This window comes from Panthera pardus, unplaced genomic scaffold (genome assembly GCF_024362965.1).
Source record: "Panthera pardus isolate Hobbes unplaced genomic scaffold, ASM2436296v1 HiC_scaffold_13, whole genome shotgun sequence".
Classification (NCBI taxonomy): Eukaryota; Metazoa; Chordata; class Mammalia; order Carnivora; family Felidae; genus Panthera; species Panthera pardus.
The window spans coordinates 66,326,459-66,347,773 of NW_026526688.1; the positions used below are offsets into that span (position 1 = coordinate 66,326,459).

Sequence of the window (21,315 nt, forward strand, 5' to 3'; positions counted from 1 at the left end):
TGTCTGTGTTATTGGCACTGACTTTATCACCTAGTAATGTTTTTCGGAATTGTGAGATCAGATTATAAACCACATATATTTGTTTACTAGAAGTAAACAACTAAAGTATTTTTTAATATTTTTTTAATGTTTACTTATTTTTGAGACAGAGAGAGAGAGAGAGAGAGAGAGAGAGAGAGAGAGAGCATGAGCAGGGTAGGGGCAGACAGAGAGATAGTTACAGAATCTGAAGCAGGCTGCAGGCTCTGAGCTGTCAGAACAGAGCTGGACATGGGGTTCGAACCCTTGAACCGTGAGATCATGACCTGAGCCAAAGTCAGAGGCTCAAGGCACCCCCAAAGTTTTTTTTTTAATTTCCTTTTATTAAAAAAAATAATGGCTTTAGGAGACAGGCAATATTATTCATGGAAAGTCTATTAGAGAAAACCTCTGTTAGAAGATGGTATATATTCTTAGGCCATTTAACTCCCAAGTTTCTATCGTAATTTTCAACTACCAGGACTACAACCACACACATCAGAAACAAGAACATGAATAGACACTTCTCTAAAGAAGACATCCGGATGGCCAACAGGCACATGAAAAGATGTTCAACGTCGCTCCTTATCAGGGAAATACAAATCAAAACCACACTCAGATATCACCTCACGCCAGTCAGAGTGGCCAAAATGAACAAATCAGGAGACTATAGATGCTGGAGAGGATGTGGAGAACGGGAACCCTCTTGCACTGTTGGTGGGAATGCAAATTGGTGCAGCCACTCTGGAAAGCAGTGTGGAGGTTCCTCAGAAAATTAAAAATAGACCTACCCTATGACCCAGCAATAGCACTGCTAGGAATTTACCCAAGAGATACAGGAGTACTGATGCATAGGGGCACTTGTACCCCAATGTTTATAGCAGCACTCTCAACAATAGCCAAGTTGTGGAAAGAGCCTAAATGTCCATCAACTGATGAATGGATAAAGAAATTGTGGTTTATATACACAACGGAATACTACGTGGCAGTGAGAAAGAATGAAATATGGCCTTTTGTAGCAACGTGGATGGAACTGGAGAGTGTGATGCTAAGTGAAATAAGCCATACAGAGAAAGACAGATACCATATGTTTTCACTCTTATGTGGATCCTGAGAAACTTAACAGAAACCCATAGGGGAGGAGAAGGAAAAAAAAAAAAGAGGTTAGAGTGGGAGAGAGCCAAAGCATAAGAGACTGTTAAAAACTGAGAACAAACTGAGGGTTGATGGGGGGTGGGAGGGAGGGGAGGGTGGGTGATGGGTATTGAGGAGGGCACCTTTTGGGATGAGCACTGGGTGTTGTATGGAAACCAATTTGGCAATAAACTTCATATATTGAAAAAAAAATTAAAAAAAAAATTAAAAAAAATTAAAAAAAATAAAACACTAAAAAAAAAAAAAAAAAAGAAACAAGAACAGAAACAACTTATTTACCTGTAAGTGAATTTACTTACATTTCCAATAAGTGATCAGAATGCTCTTAAAACACATTATTTCATGCTTCCCCAGGATGTTCAAGGATAAACATGAATTACCATAACCGGGATTTCCATAAATCATATCCACGACTCCATTGTATTATAATAAGATAGAATCTTCTGCCTTTCAACAAAACCAAATGTTAAAGAAGAGTATTCAGACCTTCTCTCTGTGATGAATGGCCTTAAATTGCTTTTCCAAGCTTTCCAAATCTAGGATAATTTGATTGCTATCTAATTGTGGATGAAAAAAAGTTAAATACTTTCTCATTCTTCTTAGTTGTAAACATAAAAAGTCACTTACACATTTTGGGGATACCTGGGTGGCTCAGTTGGTTGAACGTCTGACTCTTGATTTCAGCTCTGGTCATGATCTCATTGTTAGTGTGTTCAAGCCCCCATCAGGCCTCGCACTGGCAGTGTGGAGCCTGCTTGGGCTTCTCTCTCTCTCCTTCTGTCTCTGACCCTCCCATGTTCACACACTATCTCTCTTTCTCTCAAAATAAGTAAATAAACTTTAAAAAAAACTATAAAAAATCACACATTTTGTAATAATATCTGTAAATAAATTCTTAATTGCTACTAAAACTAATATCAGAAATCCAAATAAGGATATCTGTTGTAACTCAGGAACAATTCTCTTCATGAAATGTTTTGTGAAAGATTAAAACAATATGATATGCTGTACACATAGATGACTCAAAAAAATCCTGAGTTATTTATTTTATAAAGGAAATATGAATCAACTCATTTAAAGTTAGAAAGTTAATAATTATTTCACAGTAGTTGTGGCTTACAAAATTCTTTCCTCCTATTGTGTTTTTAAATAAAGGATACAGTAGTTGAAATACACTTGATCTTAGCCAAAAGGCCGAGAAGCGATAGTAGTTGAAATATATAGAAAACTAAATAAATATATGGTGAGATATGTATATCTATTTAGTATTCTATTTGAATCATTCTTTTTGTATAGACAAAACAAAGAGATAGTAAAGCTACTGAGCATGTCAAGTCAAAAAGAATTAGTGGAACTAACTAGATATTTTTGTGCATCATTGTTTGGCTAGAGTCATACAATGAAGCAATGACAGAATCAAATCATGACTAGTTCTTAATTTGTCTGCCTAAAGCATAAAAATTAATTACTAAAATTCAAGTATATATTAAATATAATATTACATTTCTGTCATCCATTATCCATTAAACAGATGTATTATTTTTTTTTAATTTTTTTAATGGTTATTTGTTTTTGAGAGAGAGAGAGAGAGAGAGAGAGTGAGAGTGAGAGGCAGAGAGGCAGACAAGGAGACACAGCATCCAAAGCAGCCTCCAGGCTCTGAGCTGTCGGCACAGAGCCCAACATGGGGTTCGAACCTACAAAGTGTAAGGTCATGACCAGAGCCAAAGTCAGACACTTAACCGACTGAGCAACACAGGCACCCCTGCATTAAATTTTTTTAATACTTAAATATTTTTGAGAGAGACAGAGCATGAGTGGGGGAGGGGCAGAGAGAGAGGAAGACACAGAATCCAAAGCAGGCTCCAGGCTCTGAGCTGTCAGCACAGAGCCAGCCACAGAGCTCAAACTCGTGGACTGCAAGATCATGACCTGAGGCGAAATTGGATGTTTGACTGACTGAGCCACCCATGCGCCCCCAAATGTTATTTCTTATACCTCTTGTAGTCCAGGAAGTGTTTTCCAGGTTTGGATGGGCTCTGCTTCATGTTGTAATTCAGAGACCCAGGCTTCTTCTGGAAATCTTAGAATCCTGATCTATATCAGGTTTTGTAAGGTCTCTCCAATGAATGGAGAAAGAATGAGGCTCACTCGGGGGAGGTTCTAATGAGCCAAACTGAAAGTGGCACACACTACCCTGCTATATCACATTAACCAGACTCAGTCACTTCGCTGTACCTCATTTAAAGGGAAGCTGGGAAATGAACTTGGTGTATGCAGAGAAGGAAAAGAAACCGGTTTGATGAATATTACTTGTCTCTAACAGCCACAGGACCTTATTTATTTTACTAGAGTAGACACTGGGACAACTTTCAGGTGGAGTTTGGTGAAGCCAGTGGGTTAATGGGGGGAAAAGGCAAAGAAAAATAAACTTGAACAGATATTGGTACGCAGGGACTGGGTGAGTCTTGATACCTTGACAAGGCATTACTCTTTCTGGACTTAGATGTCCTCACTGGTAAAATGAACGAATTATACTATGCATGGTCCCTACTGAAAACTTTTCTGTGGAAGATTAACTGTGGTTAATCAGTCTTATGAAAATTAGTTTTAAGTATAAAGTGAATTAAATTAAAAGATTGACACTTGAATATGAGTGCATACTTGATCAATAAATGAGATTTCTCATCCATTTTGCTCATGAATGTATTAAAGTACAAAAATACTGGAATAAAGCATAGAAAATATTAACAGAAATTAATCTAAAATACTTTAAAAAGATTCTATAGGTACCATTAACAACATTACAGCAAAAGATGAAAAAGTGTGAGAAGCATTTAAAATTGGGAAAGTGAGAAGACCCAATAGTATAGATAGGATGGATGAATAGATGATAGCTAGCTAGATAGACAACATATAACAGGGAACCTCAGAAATAGAAGAAAACACCAATACATGAAACAAATCATAATTGATCAAACAATGTTCCCACATTTTTATAAAAATCAAACTTGGCGATGATGGTAAAGTAGCAGCGTTTTTTGTTTTTTGGTATTTTCTTGGTCAGAAGTCTGAATGTTTAACTTAATTTATCTGCACTTAAATAACTGTCTGATAACCCTTGAAAACAAGCAACATTAATTTACGTTAAGTGATCTTCAGCCTTACCTGCTAATGCTATTACGGGATTTGGGTTATGAAAATTTGCTACAAACTTTCTTCAGAACCCTTAAATATTGCATTACTTGTAAATTACCAAACCTCTAAAATGTTAGCAGTCATGAATTTATGTATTTTAAAGGTTACATTGACTGAGCTTGAAAAATATGCTTACACAATGAAGTTCCCATCAGGGCTACAATTGTTTTGTACAGGATAGCTTACATTAGGATTGTTGTATTGACAACCCAACGATTCTTGAATTGCTATACAAGTATTTGTGATGTGTGTCCATGAAATTTGTATGTGCATATCCTAAAACAGTGTGCTCTTTTTCTTCTGAATGAAGTGTATAACACTAGAATATACTCCAAAGATGGTGGGCCTTTCAGAATACACTGAGCTTTATGATAAATTAATATTAATGGTGACCTTTGGATACAGATAAAGGTAACGATGTATGGAGATGTAGTCATTTTTTGCTGTCTCCTTCACAGTCTATTCATACCTTTTGAAGTACTGGCCCTGTTTTATCTAAATATGATTAAAGCATAGGGGAATTATTTATCTTAATGCCTCTTGTTTATTCAAATAAAAATTTCTTCTAATATAACGTTACTTTGATCAGCTATCTACCAATATGAATTATAAAACTTTATTTAATTGTTCCCTTCCCCATATTAGATACTAATTTCTCATGGCACAGACTTTTATAGTATCACCAGTTACTTAAACAGTGTCCAGTCCAAGAGCTTGTAATATGTGTTTTAGAAATAACTGTTTATCAAAGGACATAAAAACAGGAACTAATTGAGTTCTTCTGGCTAAGAAGTTATGTTATTCAAAAGTCCTTCAGTAGCTCTCCATAGCATTCCTCTGATACCTTTCATGTTGTTACAATGGTAGAATCCTGTGACAGTAGTTGTGGCTACCTAACTAAGCTAAACTGTTCTGGCCAAAAGGAAAACACACACACCTGTGTGTGTGTTTTCCTTTTCTTACATTTGTTTAGTACAGGGTATAAAGTTGATAAGGACCTAAGGCAGACACACACACACGCGCACACACACACACATACAACACATAGCAAAAAAAGAGGAGGGAGGGGAGGAACAACACAAAAATATTAGAAATACAGTGATTTTTTATTTTTTATTTTCTTTACTTGTTTTTTTATTGTATATACTGTTTTGCAGGACTTGTCTGCAGAGGACAAAATGTAGTTAGATTCCCAAAACTCAGTTATACCACAAAAAAATGTATTGGGAAAGAAATGGCTCAAGTGTCTTCCCTTGTTTACTTTTACTCACCCTTCAATTTATATAAATATATATCAAAAATGATTTTATCCCTATTTTTATTTTTCTACCTCATGAGAATTTAAATGGCAAATTTTATAAAAATCATTCTTGTGTGTGTCTAAATGCATTGAGTTTAGACTACACTACATCCTTAAAGTTATTACATTCAGTAATCTTGTTGATAATAACTGCCTTTAACTTTGAACATTTTGGGGATTAGCTGTCAATCAAAAAAGTCTCCCTAATGGTTATTTATATCATTTGCACTGATTGCTCTTCTTCAGTCATAGAAATTATTCAAATATTTAAAATTGAGATGAGCTATAAAAACTATCACCAGAATAATTCACCTAAAACTTTCTCCTGAATTTTCTTGGTTTTCAATTGCAGAAACTGAATTTGGGCTACTTTGTTAGGATCTCAAAATATGACAAAGATCAGTTGAAGATTTAAAAAAATGGGTAGTAGGAGTATTCATTTAACTGAGATAAAGTCACTTCGGTCTTATACTGTCTCTGAAAACTATGACTACCCTCAATCACAAATTCACGTATTAAATGTAAATCAAAATTCTATAGTTTCAATTTCTCACAGCATCACCTAAGGTTAAAGGTAATTTAAAATCAAAAGGGGATATAATCCAAATTGTAGGTTCTGTGTCTACCTGCAACTTTGTAACTAACTACATACAGAAAGAGCATGTATCTTTTCACTATTGTTTTTGTAGAATGGTTATTTACTATGTAGTTTTCATAATATACCATTTCTCTTTCAATTAAAAAAAGTGCTTAGTAAGCTCAGGAGAGATAGGGAGGAAGATTTTTGTTAACATTTTAATACTTTCAGATTTTCTTGTCATAGATATAACAATTTCTTACATTTGGTTAGTACAGGGTATAAAGTTGATAAGGGCCTAAGGCAGTGGTGGCATAATGAACTCTCTAGAGATTTTTAATTTAAGTGGGAAAAAAATAGGTTTGGAGAAATGCAGTGTTATCTGAAGATCTTAAAAATATTTTTTATTTAAAATGCATTTTGTTTGTAGATGTATCTCATTCCTGAAACATTAGATTTTACATAAAAAATACCTCCCATTAATGAAAGCACAATTAAAATGGCATTTTATATGTTAAAGTAAAACAAATATATGAATTCTGTTGTTTACATTTATTTCTATGCTTTTTTACTTTTGGTAGAAGGTGAACTCCCTTTTATATTGCATTTTACTTTATTGTGCATAGAAGTTTCTTAAGAAACATAGAATGGAGGAAGAGAAGGAAGAGAGATTGTAAACTGATAGTGGACCCACAGTGTGGATCTCTTGTCTCAGTCTTTCATATCTGCTACCTCTTCAAATCCTCAAAATATTCCTACCAGTGTAGAATGGGAGAGATGCAGACTGAGAATCATGGAAGTCAAATCCTGTCCTAAGTTCCTTCCTCATCTAATAAGTTTCAAGTTTGAGGTAAAATTCTTGCCTGTAAGTTCCAAATTGAGCATTCTCTCCTTCCATCTTTTCATTGGGGTTTACACCATATTGTTTCTAATGGAGACAAAATTATTCCTGACAAGAGCTGCTTAAATACATTTAAACAATCAGATGCTCAAAAGAATTTCTAAAATTCTGAGCCCTAAGCATATTTTCACACAAAAAATATTGAGGACATTTTGAAATATATAAAATTATATCATAAATACCGGACAAATCTCAGAATATGTTCAAACAGGTGAGGACAAAATTTATGACACAGCACAAAGAATAATGCATCCTCCACCTATCTATCAACCTTTGGGAGTCACCTGTGTTACTTGCAACACCATCAGTTAACTTCAGGCAGAATCTTGGACTTATGAAGCTCTCATCTCTGACCTCAGGGAGCTTAATATCTGCCTTAGTTTATACCAGCACTTGGTTTTGACCCATCAATGAACCTTTATCTCTGTTTACATCAATTATTAATAATAGGTTTTTGCTAAAATTTTATTTCAATAAAATGCTTACACCGTCCATGATTATTAAACCTGACATTAGTTATCCTGAAATGTCATTATTCCAGAGGGTTATCTTTGTTTTCTCTACTCATTACAGTAAATACCAAGGGAAGTTTTTATTTTTATTCAAATTTTAAATTACTTAGCAAACAGCTGCATGAGACCCATTTAGAACTCATAATGATGACAGAGTCAATGCGACACTGAAAAATGAAATGGATAAAGGACATAATTTATATATACTTAATACAACAAAATAAATCATCAATAAGTTAGTCACTTAAAGAGTGTTTTGTTACTGACCCTTGTTAAATGATTGGGTTTTGGGGCGCCTGGGTGGCTCAGTTGGTTAAGCGCCGGACTTCAGCTCACGTCATGGTCTCTCAGTACATGAGTTTGAGCCCCGCGTCAGGCTCTGTGCTGACAGCTCAGAGCCTGGAGCCTGCTTTGGATTCTATGTCTCCTTCTCTCTCTGCCTCTTCCCTGTTTGCTCTCTGTCTCTCTCTCTCTGATAAATAAATAAACGTTAAAAAAAAAAAAAGATTGGGTTGTGTTCAACTTAGTGTCCTTGATTCTATTAGGTTAAAAATAAATTCTTACTGACAGCATCAATGGGGAGTTGAAGAGTTTACAGATTGGAGATTAAAGTACTATGAGTATATACTCTTCTGCTGTTATTTTCTTATGACTATTTGAGAGCAGTTTTAGCTTCATGGTAAAATTGAGCTGATAGTACAGAGACTGCCTAACACCACCCGTGGACAGCTTCCTCCACTATCAATACCCTGCACCAGAGAGGTACATTTGTTACAGTCTATCAAACCTTCAGTGACATATCACTATCACCCAGAATCCATGAATTACTTTACAATTCACCCTCAGTGTTCTACACTTTATAGATTTTAATAAATGCATAATAAAGGGTATTCACCATTGTAGTATCATATATAATAATTTTGTTGTCCTAAAAACCCCTATTCTTTCCCCCACCAATCCCTGGCAGCCATTAATCTTTTTTTCTGTCTCCATAATTTTGCCTTTTCCAGAGTGTCAGGAGGTTGGATCCATACTGTATGTAGAATTTTCAGATTTGCTTCTCTTACTTACTAATATGCATTTAAAATTTCTCCTTATCTGTTTATGGCTTGATAGCTCATTTCTTTAGAGCACCAAATAATATTCTGTTGTCTGGATGTACCACAGTGTATTTATCCATTCATCTACTGAAAGATACCTTGGCTGCTTTCAAGTTTTGCCAATTGGAAATAAAGCTGCTATAAACATTTGTACACAGGGTTTTTGTGGGCTCAAGTTTTCAACTCTTTTGAGTAGATGCCAATGAGCACAGTTGCTGGACTGTATGGTAAAAATATGTTTAAATCTATAAGAAAATGGCAAACGGATTTCCAGAGTGGCTGCACCATTTAGCATTCCCTCCAATAGTGAATGAGAGTTCCTGTTGCTCCACATCTTGGAAGACATTTGTTGTTGTCAGGGTTCTGGATTTTGGCCTTCCTACTAGGAGTGGAGTGGTATCTTGTTGTTGTTTAATTTTGCATTTCTCTGATGACATACGATATGAGCATCTTTTCATATGCTTATTTGCCATGTGCATATCTTCTTTGGTGAGGTGGCTGTTACAATATTTGGCCCATTTTTTAGTCAGGTTGTTTGTTCTCTTATTATTAACTTTTGGAATAATTCTTTGTGTATTTTAGATAACAGTTCTCCATGAGATGTGCTCTCTGCAAATATTCTCTTCCAGTCTATGGCTTGTCTTCTCATTCTCTTGATATCATCTTTTTGCAGAACTAAAGTTTTTAATTTGAATGAAATTTAGCCTCTTAAATTATTTCTTTCATGGATCATGTCTTTGGGGTTGTAACAAAAGGTCATTGCTCTACCCAGGATCATCTGGATTTTCTCCTCTGTTATCTTCTAAGGGTTTCATAGCTTTACATCTTACATTTATATTTATAAGCCATAATCCATTGTTAATTAATTTTTGTGAAGGGTGGAAGGTCTGTGTCCAGATTCATTTTTATTCTTGCATGTGGATATTTAGTTGTTCCAGCTCCATTTGTTAACAAAACAAATCAAACAAAAACACACATCTTTTTTTTTCCACTGTATTGTCTTTGTTCCTTTGTCAAATATGATGATTATATTTATGTGGGTCCCTTCCTGAGCTCTTTAGTCTCTTCCATTGATTTGCCTTTCCTTTATTGATACCACATGTCCTTATTACTTAAGCTTAATAATAAGTCTTGGAATCAAGTAATGTCGATCCTGTTCTTCAATAATGTGCTGTCTACTCTGGGTCTTTTGCCTCTTCATATAAGCTTTGAATCAGTTTGTTAATATTCACAAAATAACTTCCTGGAATTTAATTGGTATTGCACTGAACCTATGGATCATGCTGGGGAGAAGTGACATACTGATAATATTGAGTCTTCCTATCCATGAACAGAATATCTCTTTATTTAGTTAGCTCTTCTTTGATGTGTTTATCAGAGTTTGTAGTTGTTTTAAGTGTTTCATTTTGGGGGTACAAATGTAACTTATATTGTGATTTTAATTTCAAACTCTACTTGTTCATTGCTATTATGTAGGTAAGTGATTGGCTTTTATAATCCATATATCCTGCAACCTTCCTAAAAGGGCTCATTAGTTCCACATTTTCTGTAGATTCTTTCAGATTTTCTATATAGATGATCATGTCATCTTTGAACAAAGACAGTTTATTTTTTTTTTTACTCCCCAGTCTGTACACCTTTACTTCCTTTCCTGTTATTGCATTATTAGGAATTTCAGTATGACATTTAAAAGCAGTGGCAAGAGGGGTCATTTTGCCTTATTCTTGATCTTAGTGGGAAAGCTTCAAGCTTCTCACCATTAAGTATGACATTAATGGTAGATTTTTTTTGTAGATATTCTAAATTGAGAAAGTTCTCCTCTTTTAGTAGTTTGCTGAGAGTTTATCATGAATGGGTATTGGATTTTGTCAAGAAATTTTTTCGCATTAATTGATATTAGCATGTGATTTTTCTTCTTTAGCCCATTGATGTGATAGATAACATTAATTTTCAGTTATACCAATCTTACATACCTGAAATAAATGTGACTTATTTACCATGTACAATTATTTTTATACATTGCGGAATTTGATTTGCAAAGATTTTGTTGAAGTTTTTACATATATGCATGAGAGATACTGATTTGTAGCTTTCTTTTCTTGAAATGTCTTTATCTGGTTTTGGTATTTAGGGTAATGCTGGCCTCACAGAGTTAAATGTTTCTGCTTATAAGCTTTGAAAGACTGTTTAGGAGTGCTATAGTTTCCTCCTTAAAATTTTGGTATGATTCACCAGTGAACCTACCTGGCCTCATGCTTCCTGTCTTGAAATGTTTTAAATTATTGATTCAGTTTTTTAGGTATTGCCTATTTGTAGTTGTGTGAATGTTGTGAGATTGTGACTTTCAATTTGGTCACCCAAATTTGTTCATAGTATTACTTTATTACCATGGGGTTTGTAGAAATTTCTTCTTTCTCCTTTCTGATAGTATTAATTTGTGTCCTCTCTTCTCTCTTCTCTCCGCATCCCCCTCTCTCTCTCTTTCATTCTCTTTCTCTCTTTCTCTCTCTTTCTCTTTCCTTAAACCCGGATGGAGGCTTATTGATTTTATTTGATCATTTCAAAGAACCAGCTTTTAGTTTTATTGATTTTTTCTATTGATTTCCTTTTTTCAATTTCTTTGATTGCTGCTTTATTTTTTTATTATTATCCCTTTTCTTCTCCTTAATTTACATTTAATTTGTTCTTTTTATGTCAAATGGTGAAAACTTCTAGTTATAAGATGAGTAAGTTCTGAGGATCTAGATTCCTAAGGTAGAAACTTAGGCTATTAATTTTAGATATTTATTCTTCTCAAATATATGCATCCAATGGTATGAATAACCCTCTATAATACTCTTCAATTCATTTCATGAGGAAATATTACCCAGAAACCAAAGATAAATAAATACATGACAAGACAACTATAGGCCAGTATCCCTAATGAATATATATACATATAGATGCAAAAATTCCAAACAAAATACCAGCAAATCAAAATCAGCAGCACATTAAAAAGACCATACATCATGATCAAGTGGGATTTATCTCTGAAATCCAAGGATGGATCAACATATGCACATCAATAAACTTGATACACAACATTAATAGAATGGAGAATAAAAATCAGAAAAAAAGAAAAGAAAGAGGTCAAAAATACACCCGTGCATAGACAGTCATTTAATATTTGATAAGAGAGCCAGGAATACTCAATGGGGCAAGGATGGTCTCTTCAAGAAATGGTGACAGGAAAACTGGATATTCACATGCAAAAGAATTAAATTGGGCCCCTATCTTACACCACTCACAAAAATTACCTCACAACTGATTTTAGAAAAACTTTAAGACATGAAACCAGTTAGGTCTTTCACCAATTTTGAGTTTATTTTTGTATATGGTATAAGAAAGTGGTCTAATAGAGCTTTCAACAATAGCCAAATTATGAAAAGAGCCTAAATGTCCATCAACTGACAAATGGATAAAAAAGATGTGATTTATATATACAATGGACTACTACTTGGCAATGAGAAAGAATGAAATCATTCCATTTGCAGCAACGTGTATGGAACTATGTCCTTCAGAGAAGGACAGATATCATATATTTTCACTCATATGTGGATCTTGAGAAACTTAACTGAAGACCATGGGAGAAGGGAAGGGGGGAGAGATAGTTACAAACAGTGGGAGGGAAGCAAACCACAAGAGATTCTGAAATACAGAGAACAAACTGAGGGTGGATGGGAGGGTGGGGGAGAGGGGAAAATGGGTGATGGGCATTGAGGAAGACACTTGTTGGGATGAACACTGGGTGTTGTATGTAAGTGATGAACCATGGGAATCTATCCCAACAACAAAGAGCACACTTTACACACTGTATGTTACCCAATTTGACAATAAATTAGATTGAGAAAAAGACGATGAAACCATGAAATTAATAGAAGAAAACAGGAAAAAAAGCTTCTTGGCATTGTCTTGGCAGTGATTTTTTGGAAATGACAGAAAAAGCAGAAAAAAAAATCATCAAGAGGAACTACATCAAATTGTAAAGCTCTGCCCAGTAAAACAACAACAACAACAACAAAAAACACAAAAACAAATTAAAAATCCAACTCTCTCTCTCTCTCTCTCTCTCTCTCACACACACACACACACACACACACACACACACACACACCAAAATGGAGAGTCAACCTAAGGAATGGGAGAAAATATTTGCAAACCATATATTAGTGGTTAATATCCAAAATATATAAAGAATGCCTACAACTCAGTAGCAAAAACACGAATAATCTGATTTTTTAATGGGCAGAGGATTTAAATAGACATTATTCCAAAGAAGACATACAAATGCCCAATGGGTACATAAAAAATATATACTAAAATGGGTATATAAAGTGTAAACACCACTAAGTAACAAGGAGTACAAGTCAAAACCACAATGAGATATCACCTCAAACCTGTTAGAATGACTGTTTTCAAAAAGAGGCAAGATAACAGGTGTTGGCAAAGATGTAAAGAAAAGGAACTGCTTGTACACTGTTGATGGAAATATAAATTGGTACAGCAACTATGGAAAAGAGTATAGAGGACCCTCAAAAGAAATGAAAAGGATAGATAGATAGATAGATAGATAGATAGATAGATGATAGATCAATCGATCTTTCATATGATCTAGCAATCCCACTTTTGGGTATATATCCAAAAGAAATGAAGTCACTATCTTCAAGAGATATCTGCGTCTTAATGTTTTTTGCAGTGTTATTCACAAAGCAAAATATAGAAACAACCTAACTGTGCACTGATGGATGATCAGATAAAGGAAATGTGATATTTTCTATCATTTGTGGCAATATGAATGGACCTTGAGGTCATTTTGCTAGAGGAAATGAGTCAGACAGAGAAAGAAAAGTGCTGTATGATATCGCTTATATATGCAATATAATAAAAGCCAAATTTTTGAAACAGAGTGTAGAACATTTCTGTATTATATATGTGGAAGTTGCTGAAAAAGTTAATCTTAAATGTTCTCACTATAAAATAAAATTGTAGTTATGTGAGGGGATGAAAGTATTAACTAACCTGAATGTAGTAATCATTTATCAAATAATTACATTGTACACTTCAAACTTATACAATGTTATATTACATCTCAGTAAATCTGGGGGGAAAATCCCTCTAAGCTCTGTTTTAACTGCATTATACACATTTTGATAAGCTGTGTTTTCATTTTCATTTAGTTCAAAACACATTTTTTTAAATTTTGTCTTGAAATTTATTCTTTGATCCATGTGTTTGGTAGAAGTATGCTGTTAATTTCCACATAGCTTAGGCTTTTCCAGTTATCTTTCTTTTATTGGTTTGTGTTTAATCCCATTTTGGTCTGAATTCAGACATTGTATGATTTATGTGTTTTCAAATTTATTAAAGAGTGTTTTATGGACCAGAATGTGATAATCTATTTTGTTGAATGTTCCATAAGACCTTTAAAAAGGATATGTATTCTGTTGCTTTGAATGATGTAGTCGGTAGATGTCAATTATATCCAATTGATTGATGGTGTTGTTGAGTGCAACTATGTCCTTACTGAATAACTACTTATTGGATCTGTCCATTTCTGATAGTGAGATGTTCAGGTCTTCAGCTTTAATAGTGGATTCATTTATTTCTCTTTGCTTCTATCCATTTTTGCCTCATGTAGTGGGATGCTCTGTTGTTAGGTGCATTCATGTTAAGGATTATTATGTCTTCTTGGAGAACTGATTCCTTTTTCATTATGTAATAGCCTTCTTTATTCTTGATAACTTCCCTTCATTTGAAGTTTTTCCTGTCTGAAATTAATATAGCTGTTCCTGCTTTCTTTTGATTAGTGTTAACATGGTATATTTTCCTCCATTCATTTACTTTTTTTTCAATGAAACTTGTCTGAGTTCAATAAATCAAGGAAGAACAATAAACATATTACCCTTAGATTGCCTCAGGGAGGTGAAGGAATGGAAAGTGCTATTTTTCATTAGAAGCTCATTGGTACTATTTTATTTTTCTGCACCATGTACAAATGTTACACTGATAAAAACTGTTTTTCTGGTGATTAATTTTTCTTTTAAATTTTAGTTACAGCATAATTAACATAAAGTGTTGTATTACTTTCAGGTATATAATATAGTGTTCAGCAACTCCATACACTATTCAGTGACCATCACAATAAATGTATTCTTACTCCCCTTTTCCTAATTTACTCACCCCCCCCCCCCCCCACTAAACTCCTCTCTGGTAACCACCAGTTTGTTCTCTACAGTCAAGAGTCTGTTTGTTTGTTTTTGGTTTCTCTATTTATTTGTTTGCTTGTTTTGTTTCTTAAATTCCATATATGAGTGGAATCATATGGTATTTGTTTTTCTCTGACTGACTTATTTCACTTAACATTATACCCTCAAGATCCACCCATGTTGTTACAAATGGAAGATTTGTATATATATTTGTGTGTGTGTGTGTGTGTGTGTGTGTGTGTGTGTGTGTGTGTGTGTGTGTATCTCGCTTCTTTATTCATTCATCTATTGACGGACACTTGGGTTGCTTCCATAACTTGGCTGTTGTAAATAATGCTGCAATAAACATAGGGGTGCAAATATCTTTTTTGTAGTTTCAAGATTTTATTTAAATTCCAGTTAGTTAACATATAGTGTAATATTAGTTTCAGGTGTAGAATTTAATGATTCATCACTTACATACAACACCCAGAGTTTATCACAACAAGTGCTCTCCTTAATACCCATCACACATTTAACCCATCTCCCTGCCCACCTCTCCTACAGCAACTCTCAGTTTGTTCTCTGTAGTTAAGAGTCTGTTTCATGGGTTGCCTCTCTTTTTTTGACCCCATGTTAATCTGTCCTGTTTCTTAAATTCCACACATGAATGAAATCATATGGTATTTGTCTTTCTCTGACTGACCTATTTTGTTTGGCATAATACTCTCTAGCTCCATCCATGTCATTACAAATGGCAAGATTTCATTCTTTTTTAATGACTGAGCAATATTTCATTGTATATATACCACTTCTTTATCCATTCATCAATGGATATTTGGACCCTTTCTATAATTTGGCTATTGTTGATAATGCTGCTATAAACATTGTGGTGTATGTACTCACTTGATTTAGTATTTTTGTATTCTTTGATAAATACCTAGTAGTGCGATTGCTGCATCTTAGGGTAGTTCTATTTTTGAGGAAACTTCATGAGGAAACTCCCCATGAGTTTCCTTTTCTAGACTCTTTTCTAGAGTAGCTGCACCAGTTTGTACTCCCACCAACAGTGTAAGAGGGTTCCCATTGCTCCTCATCCTCACCAACATCTATTGCCTCCTGTGTTGTTAATTTTAGCCATTCTGACATGTGTGAGAAGATAGCTCATTGTAGTTTTGAGATATCTTTTTGAATTTGTGTTTTTTTTATTCTTTGGGTGAATACACAGTAATGGAATTACTGGATAGTATGGTAATTCCATTTTTAACTTTTTGAGGAAACTTCATACTGTTTTCCAGAGTGGCTGCACACGTTTGCATTCTCCCCAGTAGTGCACAATGGTTCCTTTGTTTCCACAACCCTCACCAACACCTGTCACTCTGTTTTTCATTTTAGCCATTTTGTCAGGTATAAAGTGGTATCTCATTGTCGTTTAGATTTGAATTGCCCTGATAATTAATGATGTTGAGCATCTTTTCATGTGTCTGTTGGCCATCCAGATGTCTTTGGACAAATGTCCATTCTGTATTCTGCTCATTTTTTAATTGGATCATTTGTCTTTTTGGTGTTCAGTTGTATAAGGTCCTTATATATTTTCGATACTAGCCCTTTATCAGAATTGTCATTTGCAAACATCTCCCATTCAGTAGGTTGTCTTTTTTGCTGATTGTTTGCTGGGCAGAAGCTTTTAATTTTGATCCATATACTTTTAATCTGTATATGTTTTTATATTTAAAATGGTTTTCTTGTACACAACATATACTTGGATCTTTTTTTGGGGGGGAGGGTTTGCTGACAATTGCTACATTTTGATTGGTGGATTTAGACTCTTGACATTCAGAATGATTTTGATATATTTGGAGTCACATTTAGCATATATTACTGTCATCTATATGTGGCCTTTGTTCTTTGTTTCTATTTTTTCTCCCATTCTTTTGCTGCCTTGATTTTAGTTGAGCATTTTATATAATCCTATTTTTTTCTCTTTTCTTAGCACATAGGTTAGATTTATTTTTCCCCTTTTTTAGCATTTGCCCTAGAGTTAACAATATACATTACAGCCAATGTAAGTGCACTTTCATACAATACTATGCCACTTCTCAAGTATGTGATTAAGTTATGATAACAAAATAATTCTATTTCCTCCCTCCCATCTTTTCTATCATTGCTGTCATTGATTTACTTATGTATAACCATACATATATGATATATCCATAAACATACATAATCAAATAATTTCTTGGTATCATCACTTTGAACAAACTGTTATTTGTTAGATACTTTAAGAATAAGAAAAAATAGTTTTTATTTTAATTTTATTTATTCCTTTTGACAACTTGCTTTCTTTTTGTAGATCCAAGATTCTGAACTTTATTATTCCCTTCTTTTTTTTTCTCATGTTTATTTATTTATTTTTGAGAACGAAAGAGAGAAGATGGGGAGGGACAGAGGTAGAGGGAGAGAGAGAATCCCAAGAAGGATGCAAGGTTTGATCCCACAAACCATGAGATCATGACCTGAACTGAAATTAAGAGTTGGACACTTAACCAACCTAGCCACCCAAGTAGTTCTTTAGGGAAAGAATTTCTTTTAACATTTCTTACAAAGAAGATCTGTTGGCTAGAGACCTTTCAGTTTTTATTTTTGTCTGAGTCTTTATTTGTCCGTCAGTTTTGAAAGTTAATTTTGCCGTGTACAGAATTCTAGGTTGGCGTATTTTTCTCTCAACTCTAAATTAATCATTTTACTCTCTTCTTGCTTGTATGGTTTCTGAGCAACTGTCAGATACAATTTCTATCTTTGTTCCTCTTTAGGTAAGGTGTGCTCCACACACCTTCTTTCAAGATTTTTTTTTTCTTTTCTTTGATTGTTTGTAGTTTGAAAATGATATGCTACATGTAGGGTTCCCCCCTCCCCTCCTTCTCCTCCCTCCTCTCTTCTTCTCCTCTTCTTCCTCCTCCTCTTCCTCTTCTTTTTCTCCTCCTCTACTTCCTCCCCCTCTTCCTCCTTCTCCATCTCTTCCTCCTTTTTCTTTGTCTGTATTTATTATGCTTAATATTCTCTGTGTTTCCCAGATGTGTAATTTGGCATCTGTCATTAATTTGGGGAAATTCTCATTCATTTATTGTTTCAAATATGTTCCTTTCTCTATTTCATCTCCATCTGTTTTTCCCATTTTGAATACATTATACCTTTGTAGCTATCCCCCCAGCCCTTATATAATTTTTTTCACTCTTTGTTTAGTTTCCTTTTTAGTTTTTGAGGATTCTACCAATACATTCTCCTGCTCAAAGATATTTTTCAGCCTTGTCCAGTATATTAATGAGCTCATCAAAAGCATTCTTCATTTCTGTGACAGTGTTTTTAATCTCTAGAATTTCATTTTGGTTCTTTCTTAGGATTTCTATGTCTCTGCTTACATTGCTCATCTGTTCTCACATACTGTCTACTTTATCCATTAGAGCCCGTAACATATTAATCATAGTTGTTTTAAATTTCTGGTCTGATCATCCCATCATCTCTGCCATGTGTGGTTATGCTACTTGCTCTGTGTTTTCAAATTGCATTTTTTGCCTTTAAGTATATCATGTAAAATTGTTTTGATAGACAGACAAGATGTAGAATGTATCAGAAAAAAAAAAAGAACAGCTGTCATTAGGCCTTTAATAAGGTGGCGGTATGATCTAGAAGAAAGAAAAGTTTCTATATGAAAAGAAGAAAAGCTTCTCCTATGATGAGGTCTCAGTGTTCTAGAGGACCTTTCCCTCTGAATTATCAATGTTACCTATGGGTCTCAGTTTTTCCCCTTCTCTTAAGTCAGACAGGATGGCTAACTAGAGTGAGCTGAAGTTGGGTATTTCTCTTCTGAGGATTATGTAGGATATGATAAAACACCAGCTGTTTGGGCTCTCCTTAAACTGTTAATTGTGAGAGCACACCTTGTTAAGAACAAGGTGTTTTCTCATATTTCAACGTGGTTACTCTTCCCCATCCCCTCCTGAAAGCCTGAAGGGATTTTTCTTCAACATTTACTGTGAGAATCTGGTTAAGCTTTAATTTTTTTTTTTTTTTTTAGATTTATTGATTTTTGAGAGACAGAGACAGAGCACAAGTTAGGGAGGAACAGAGAGAGAAGGAAGCAGAGAATCCAAAGCAGGCTCCAGGCTCTGAGTTGTCAGCACAGAGCCCAACACAGGGCTCAAACTTACAAACTGTGAGATCATGACCTGAGCGGAAGTCAGACGCTTAATCAACTGAGTCACCCAGGCACCCATGGTTAAGCTTTTAAAGGTGAAGCTTGCAAAAAGGTTGGGGCTCCCTATGACTGGGTACCCCTGAAGCTTTTAACTCTCATACCTGTCCACACAAAGCCTCAGTAACTTATCAGTTACAGTTTATGTTTTCTTTTATCTTTTTTCTTTTCTTTTCTTTTCCTTTCTTTTCTTTTCTTTTCTTCTCTTTTTTCTTTTCTTTTCTTTCCCTTCCTTTCTTTTTCTTTTCTTTTCTTTTCTTTTCTTTTCTTTTCTTTTCTTTTCTTTTCTTTTCTTTTCTTTTCTGGCACTGTTTCCCTTGGTGTCTTTTACTGCTGAGTCTCTGCCATGGTATACTCCTACTCACCTACTCACCTGTCTTTCCAGTACAGAAGCAGCAGTTTGCTGGGTATCCCCTCTTCTCTTACAGATCCAGGAAGAGTTGTTGATTTTTTTCAATCTGCCCAGCTTTTTATTCATTGTTAGGACAGAGTGGTGACTTCCAAGCTCTTTACAAGAACTAGAAACCTGTAGTCCATATATTCTGGTTTAAAGTTTATCTTTCACTTCATGTTTTCAATTGCAATATTGTATTCTAGGCAGGAAGAAAATAATCACACAGTACCCTGAATATTATGTGCTTTCCAAATATCTAAAACGTATCTTCAATGGACGTTATCCACAAATAGATCATTCAGCAATGTTCTCACTGAAAATCAATTATTCACTATTGACCCAAATGGGATAATACATGGGGTATGTTGGAGTGGGGTCTTTTGGAGCCAAAATGAAAACCAAATTATTTATACATTTCAGCGAACCATTTAGCAGTAAGCTTCGTACATGGCTAATCAGAGAATTCTACTGAAAATTCTCCCTACTCCATTATGGAGAGACTGTGGCTTATTCCTTGACTGGAAAGTTACATCAGGTTCTGTAAAATGATGATTCCACTCTAAATGGAAATAGAAAAAGTACAGAAGAAATGAATAAAGATAAAACATGCTTAAAATCATTTTTATTTTTAGTTTTTTTGATCTATGTAAATAGGAAACATCCTAGATAAGGTATTCTCATTCGTCATTATTTAAAGTTTTTATGTTTCCTTAATAAAGAACTTACATGATTACTTCAGATTTATGGATAATATCATTGGGTGGAAATATTTATTCTGGATTTTTAACATAATATGATTGGGATAAACAAGCATAAAATAGCAAACAAATAATATCTTAGCTAACAGAGATGCCAAAAGCTGTATGAATGTTTGCATTTTATAAGTACTACAATTTTGCTTTGGTACAACAGATGGAAGCTTCTAAATAATCTGATGACAGGAATTAGTTGAGGATTTATGGTTTTCAAGTAGCAGGTCACTAGTAATTTGAGAAAATCCTGAATTAGAGAGGAACAATTTAAGATAAGACAAGTGATCAGCTTAAAGTCCATTACTGTTGGCTTAGGTCTTCCAAGTTGAATATATATATATATATATATATATATATATATATATATATATAAAATTACTGGTGCTCACAGAGTCTGAAGAAAATTAACCAGAGGATGAGGGTAAAGAGAAGCTGGAAAAGAACTTTTATAATGATCGAATGTTATTTAATTAAATATAATAAATATTAAAACACTACTTTGACCATTTGTAAAGCAGCTATATATTTCTATGTTAAAACTGCCTGATCAAATAGGAATTTCCAGTGATCAGAAAGAAAAGGGTCTGACCTACTTAAACACTAACATCAATATTAGTTTGAGGCCATTTTATAAAATCCTCTGGATGCCTGCTGACATAGTTAATAAATAAGCTTTGAGGGTTAGTGCAAATTAACATTTAAGAAATTGCTGTATTAAGAATCAAGGAATCAAGCAGGAGAAACCAAATACAGCAAAAAGGATTTTCTGACCCTTACTATAACACAGAATGTTATGTTTGCACGTGTAACACTGATTGTGACTATAATGGCACCAGATAGCTTGAGATAAGCCTGTGAAAGAGAAAGCAGTTTTCTTTCATAAAAGGAAAACAAAACCAAAGGGAAAAAAAAATGGGCAGTGACCTTAGTCT

The 21,315-nt window shown here is 34.4% G+C and overlaps 1 protein-coding gene across 3 annotated transcripts in view; it reads left to right on the plus strand.

Annotated features, from left to right (window-relative positions):
* Window positions 1–21,315, plus strand: part of FSTL5 (follistatin like 5) — a 768,518-nt gene that overhangs the window by 302,761 nt on the left and 444,442 nt on the right. The window lies entirely within an intron of this gene.